Source organism: Rhipicephalus sanguineus, chromosome 11, assembly GCF_013339695.2.
Source record: "Rhipicephalus sanguineus isolate Rsan-2018 chromosome 11, BIME_Rsan_1.4, whole genome shotgun sequence".
NCBI lineage: Eukaryota > Metazoa > Arthropoda > Arachnida > Ixodida > Ixodidae > Rhipicephalus > Rhipicephalus sanguineus.
In genome coordinates, this window is record NC_051186.1 from 54,208,851 (window position 1) to 54,216,213 (window position 7,363).

General features: G+C 45.4%; 1 long non-coding RNA gene across 1 annotated transcript; it reads right to left on the minus strand.

Moving 5' to 3' along the window:
• Positions 1-1,506: 1,506 nt before the first annotated feature.
• LOC125760376 (uncharacterized) lies at positions 1,507-4,456 on the minus strand. The gene is made up of 4 exons (XR_007417944.1): positions 4,310-4,456; positions 4,184-4,231; positions 2,816-2,893; positions 1,507-1,663 (listed from the first exon to the last, which is right to left on the minus strand). It is a non-coding gene; the product is annotated as an uncharacterized LOC125760376 (long non-coding RNA).
• Between the last annotated feature and the right edge of the window lie 2,907 nt (positions 4,457-7,363).

A 7,363-nucleotide genomic window follows, 5' to 3' on the forward strand; every position in this document is an offset into this window, starting at 1 on the left:
AAGAAACGCCTTCAATTTACGCATGTAAATGGCCAGATTAAATCGAGTGCGCTGTACCTTTCTCTATTTTCCGAAAGGCAGCAGCGACAGATATTTTCGTGCCACGCTACCGTCGAACTTTGTGCTGCGCGATGGCCGTTTTGTGTTCTCTCGCAAAATACAACGGTATTAGGCTATTATGTCAGTTTTTAAGGCAGAATTCTGTGCGGTTTCTCAGCGATATTACTGCGAAAACATGGCCTGGGTGTAGTGTCCGAAGCCTGTAGCAAAGCTAGTCGCAGCGCGCATATGCCGGCCCCCAACCTCTGTGTTGTTAAAGAGCAGAGTCTGCAAAAAACACCTCGTCGCACAGGTGCTTTGGATCACGATCAAAACCGACGAAGATAAACGTAATCTTCGTCGGATAAACGTAATCTTCGTCGGAAACGGGCCTGTTGGGCCCGTTTCCGCGATCTTCGAACAACAACCGCTGGATAATAGTGTGCGTCGATCACCTTACCAGATACGCCGAAACCGCTGCGATACGATCTTCCACGGCTGACGGCGTCGCTGCCTTTTTGCTCCGCTCTGTAGTTCTTCGTCATGGTCCACCTCGCGTAATCATCAGTGACCGTGGTCGCCAATTCATCGCGGACGCTGTGGAAGAATTGCTTCGCCTCTGCACTTCGCAGTTCCGACATTCGACACCATACCATCCCCAGACGAACGGCCTTGTAGAGCGTACAAACCGCACTCTTACTAACATGCTCGCAATGTACGTCTCGTCCAATCACAAGAACTGGGATGAAATCTTACCGTTTATCACCTATGCGTACAATACAGCGAAGCACGAGACAACGGACTTCACACCTTTTTACTTGCTCTACGTTTGAGTCCGATATTGAATAATTTCGATCCTGACCGAGCGGCGCATACGCGTGCACTTTATCGCGACATGCCTCAGTCAGGATATATACTTGAAACTGCAATTGAAGGATCGCGCCTGCAGTGACAAGATCCCTGTCACACGGGCACTTTCAATCGCAATTGAGCCGGATCAAGATTGATCGCCTCGGCCTTCCTTTGCTGTCACAGTAAAACTTCGTTCTTATGAAACCACAGGTATACACCCAGACAACGCAAAGGCATCCTAGGGACATCCAAATGACATCCCTTTTGGGAGTTCGGGACATCCAAAAGACGTCCCACACGAGGTGGAAAAACATCCCAAGTGATACAAAAAAAGACCTTTTTGGGATGTCCCAAAACTGCATGCGTGTGGGATGTTATTGGGACATGTGGCCACTTTTTACTGCAGGATTATTTCAAAAGGGTGGGACATCTGCTCCCATAACATGTTAACTTGCTTCATCGCACTCGACCACCGCCTACCTGAGAGAGCCAGTTGCCTCTCCAGGAAAGCATATTCCTCGTCCAACCAACCCACTTTTTTTTCACATAGATAACTAGATAACTTAAAACCAAGTCATGTGTTCAGAAACCAAGCAACATGCATGGAACATCAAGTGACCAGCAAAAATGATTTATTGCCTCACTATTATATGGCACTACAATCATGCCGAGAAGGACAGAGAACTTGGTATTGATGAGCGTGTAGTCTAAGGTGCACACTTTCGAGTGGAGGGCCTTCAATGGCGTCCAGCAAAAGGGCTTGCAGAGGCAGCTGAGGACAACAAAAACAAAGCCTGCATGTATGTATACGTACTGCACACAACATGCATGAAAATGGTGAACAACAGGAACATAGCATGACTATATTGTCTTATGTCTCCTGAGACAGGGTTAAACCTCATTCCAGATGCACAAGTGCCTGCTTTTACTTATTGCTTTGTCAACACTAGAATCATGAGAACTCTGTATTTATGAGCATGACATCTGTGGTGCACGCTTTCAAATGCAGAGCATTCCAGCTGGCGTCCAACAGCAGGGCTCGCAGAGGCAGCTGAGAACAAAAACAAAGCCTTAATGTACATGTCCATACTGCACACACAAACGCACAAAGATGGTGCACAACGGGGATATAGCATGCCTATTTTGTCCTGTGTGTGTGTTAAGAGGTTAAAGGGACCAACAACCAACTTTTATGGTACCTATTTTCCTTAACGCGACAGAAAGCTTACCAGTCAGAGTGTATAATCAAGGAATGGTGATGTGGAAAATGCTGTGAAACAGTTGTAATTCGAATTTTTCTATCTGCGACGGATATGAAGTCGTATACACACGTGACAAGACATGATGCAAACAGTGAGCGTGACAGCGGTTCGTGTTCGAGCGCGGCGGTTTACTGCGTGTGTGTGTACTCGCGTGCATGCGCTGCGGCTCGACATGGTCCACTGGCTACCGCGAAGGCAGCGCCATTACTTGTCACCATGCAACTCCTTTTACCTCATAAGCAGCACAGAATAGAGCGGGGATGGATAGTAATATACATACTAATATTTTTAGGACCAATAATGGCACACATGACGGTATCAGACTACGTGACTTTGTACAGCAAAGTGATCAACTCCGCAATCTAGCTTCAAGGCTCTTGCGATAGGTTGCACAACATGACTTTTTTTTTTGTTACTTTTAAACACAATTTAGAGATATAAATCCTACTCACAGCGCGAAAAGGATGCTGGAATATGTCAGTAGTATATAGCGCGGTCTTTTCATTTCTGACAGGATCTAATCACAAGTTCTGGCCAGTTGTCGGTCCCTTCTCCTTTAAGCCTGGTTCATAGTGAAGTGCTTGTAAACAACAATGCACAATTTTACTTATTGCTTTACCAACGAAATTCATGCCAGGAATGACAAAGGAATTGGTATTTACGAGCATGACGTCCAAGGTGCACGCGTTTAAACACAGAGCCTCCCAGCTGTTGTCCAGGAGCGGGGTTCGCAGAGGCAGCTGAGGAAAAAAAAACAAATCCTTCATGTATATGCATATCCACTGCAAGCACAAATATGCATGAAAGTGGCGCACAAAACAAACATAGCACAACTGTGTTGTTGCATGTCTGCTAGTTTAAGAGGCGTAAAACCTGCTTCATAATTACTTGCTCATAAGCAGAAATTTCTCCTTTTAGCTTACTCTAATTATGTCGGTTACGACTTTCGCATTTACAGGCATGAAGTCTAAGCTGCACGTTTTCCGTCTCGTAACCTGCATGCCTATGTCCAGGAAGCTGAGCACATTCTATGTCATTACCGGTAGGCAAAGGTGCAGACATTTGGGGTAAAGGTGCACACCAGGGGCACCACTACTAGAAGCAGCTGAAAAAAAAGAAAAAAGATCGTGTAATATGTGTACACAGCTAGCACATGCAAAAAGAATATCATTGAGCAACAGTGCATATCACAAATGTGCTACATTTGTTTGGAAGTAAAACCTACTTGACAAACAGAGTGGGCTAGTTGGTCATTTCGGTTGTGTGAAACTACTTGGCTGCTGGTAAAGGATGAAAACAACATGCACTGAAAAAAGGCGAAGGTATCGCGAAGCCAGACAAGGTGCCAGTTGCTAATATGCACCAAGTGACTGAACAACAGGTTCTGCTGCTTCATAGAGATGTAGCAGAAACACCAACATACATTTTTCAGTTTGTTGTTTCAGTAAGACAAAAATCATGATCATAATCACAAACGATACGGTATATACCAGTACAAAACTGGGCTGTGCCCTTTTCTTCTCATAACCGGCTAACTGATGGCCAGCAGCAGGACTCACACGTGCAACTGAATAAAAGAATAGCAAGAATATGCGCTGTTTTGAACATAAGTTCTGGCTTTTCTTACAAATGGTGTCATAATGAGAGCAAAAAATTTGGTACTGGGCATAAACTTAGGGCAAGCCAGTCTTGTGTGCAGCAATGCTTAATTCATGTCCACAGCCCACTACAAATGGTTAAACTTGACACATGCATTTGACCACTCCAATTTTTTTTACGTTTATGTCAGTTGCCGTGGAAAACATGTACAACAAACCTTTGAAGTTTTTTTCTTTGTCGTCCAGGACTTCCGATCGTTCTCCACGGCACTACGCACGCGCCGGCTTGCAGTTATTCGAGGCAGATCAGCCATGTGTTTCACGATCGCGGTGTCAATCTACACACGTGGCCGACAACAACAACATATCAGCATTGTGAGCTTAACAGTTTCTGCGGAAGATAAACCAAATCGCATCACAAATAAAACTTACTCCCACGTGCCATTCTTGCTGCGAGGGTCCAGTTCAGCGTACGCCAACCTGCGCGCGGTGGGGAGCCAAAGAAGAAAGTGCTAAGAACGTGCTGATTGCAGTAATCCCGGCATGTCAAGTACTTACCGAAGAGGTGGAAAAACGTTGAAATCGGCAAGATCTTGCAACCAGGCAAACACCTACGGCATGCGCGCTTGTGATTTTTCGACGAAACGTCACGGATCAAACACCTAAAAACGAGGCCAACGAAGAGTCTGATCTATCCGAACTCCAAACACGCCGGGCGCCATGATGGCGATGGCGATGTCTGCGCAGTGCTCGCAGCAAATCGTCCACTATTTGAGCAGGTCTTGGCTCGCAGTAAGCGCAATTAAAGAACAATTGCGTATTAAACCTAAGAAAGAAAATAAAATAACAATATTTCATTCAATTCTTCTAAAGTTAATATGTCGGTGTTTTTATAAATACGACACCACCACACCACCGCTCGTGCGGTGCGGCCGCCGTTACCGCCGTTCTCTGATCTTTCACGAAAAGCACGGCGTGCGTGGCGCGAGTACGTGTGCCGTACCACTGTACCGCCTTTACCAAGTGTAACACTTGCTCACGCAGACAGCAATCGATCCCTCGTCCTCATAACGGCGCGACATTTAGAAAGAAACAAAAAAAAAAAAAACGAACACTTTCACAAAAAACGCGGATATATTGTTTTTCATGTGCATGTAGATATGCAATTGTGCACGCGCGCCAACCATTGCTCTCCGGCGGAGTTCCTGTTTCCGATTGTTTAGGATCGCCAATTTTCAACACGGTAGCTTATTTCACCGCTAACTTGAAGTCCCAATCAGATCCTACAAGGGATGTTTTAGGAATGATCCCTATGCACATGTCTAAAGGACATCCTAAAAACCACCTTGTTGGGATGTGGGACGTTTGGACTTTTTTGGGAAGTCCCTGGGATGTAGTGTGTTGTCTGGGCAGACATGCCTCGCGGCTGTGAGGTCCAAGATACATATGTTATATGGACATGAAGTTGCAAAAAGTGAAACTGTTGACTACATCGAGGTATACCTGTGCCTTTTTGAACAAATTTATAGCCAAGGTGGCCGCATTTTGGATGTGGGCAACAAGCTTAAACACCCGTGTGTTGAAATTTCCGTGCATGTTAATAACTGAAGCTTGCCTCCAGTCTGTTGCGGTGGCGCCTGTAACTTGGCTTCGCAGTTTGAGAAAACATGTGGTAAGGTGCATGGGTACTGTTTTTCTCATTTCAAAATTCATCGTTGCCGTTCTAATAATTCAGTTTATTTTTTCATCCAGCAGATGATCGTGTTTTAACCCATGCACTTGCCGTGCAGCCATCTGAATGGGTAGAAAATATGGCCTCCTGTGCAAGAGCACCAGCTCACTTATTACTTATTGAAATCAAGGGCCTTGAAAACGTCTAGAATACACGCTGCACAAACACAAGCCTCTCGTGTTCCCGTGAACGTCGCGTCTGTTGCATCAGCCGCTTCCTTTTTCGCTGGTTGTTCGGGCACCCAACGACGGCACATTGCCACTCGGTCGAATTTTTATACATTGTACTGCCGTTCCGAGTATGGGGCAAGCAAGCAGCCGAGACCGCTACTTTCTAACAGCTCTGAAAGCACTGACACAAGCGAACACGCGACGCAAGCACGGCCGTTACCTCCCGCTCTCAGCAGCCCCCGCGTCGTCTGCACCACCAGGCGGCGCCTGGTGTCGAGAGTAGCGGCGCGGCTGACACTCGCGCTACGAGGCTAAGAAAAATCTGGTCTATAGCTGATCCTGGCTTGGCTAGGATTTTACGCTCTCACCTCTCTCTTTCCCACCCCTCGCTATACCTATACACACTATACACTATACACTATACTATACACTATACTATACTATACCATGCTATACTATACTATACTATACTATACTATACTATACTATACTATACTATACTATACTATACTATACTATACTATACACGGCTATGCTCTGTCTTTTTTTTTCTGACTCTTGTGTCTGTTTCTTTCTATCTGTTTCTCTCACTGTCTGTATCGTTCTCCCCTCCTTCTTTCCCTCCTCCTCACCTTCGCACCTCTCCTCCCGTTCCTCACTTCCCTCTCCCACACCATCACTATACCATACTATACAAGACTATGCTATGCGCTGATAGCGTGCCTGGACAGCCGAATGGTTACGTCGCTCGCCTTCGGATCATGGGTACGCGGGTTCGAATCTTGGCTCTCCAAGAATTTCTCTCTTTCTTTTTCTCTTTCTTTCTCCCTGTACTCATTCTCTCACCCATCAGAGTTATTGCATCCCACGCCGGACAAATCGGCGCACGTGTTCCGTGAGCGAAGCAGAAGTGGGAGAAGGAAGCGCGTGCCGGTTCATGATGATGATAGCTTTCTTTCTACGACACACGGCAAACCTCGAGCATAAGAGCTCTGCTGTAAAAATGTACGTGTGCGTACACGCGTACACATGTACCCTAATCTATACGTGCATACATAGATAAAACAATGTATCATGATATTGAGGAAAGGTACACGCCTGGCTCAGCGAAGCTAGCGGCGAGTGGTATCAAACGTGTACATGTGGTTCGATAAATATTTACTAGAAGACTATACAGCTTATTGTGTGTTGCAAGGATTAAATGTATAGGTATAAGAAGAGGTTGGTGCCATTGCGTGGCGCCGGCCACTCCTCTTGCATAATAGTTGTCGTCTAAAAGTAGAAAACAAATACAAAACTGTACAAATGTGCATAAAGGCAGATGTTCAGGGGAAGATGTAAACTTGAAGCTGGAGCCGACGTTTCGGCAAGCGGACTTGGTCTTCTTTAACGCTGCAACTCGACTTGTCAGTGAACTTAAAGACAACCGGACAAGACAAGCGGCTGCAACTGCGACTTGAAGACAAGATCGCTTGTCAGAACGTCGGCTCCAGCGAGACCCCGTGTTCCCGAGTTTTTCATCTCCACAAATTGCGCATAATAATAATAATAATAATAATAATAATAATAATAATAATAATAATAATAATAATAATAATAATAATAATAATAATAATAATAATAATAATATCTGGGGTTTAACGTCCCAAAACCGCGATATGGTTAAGAGAGACGCCGTAGTGGAGGGCTCCGGAAATTTAGACCGCCTCG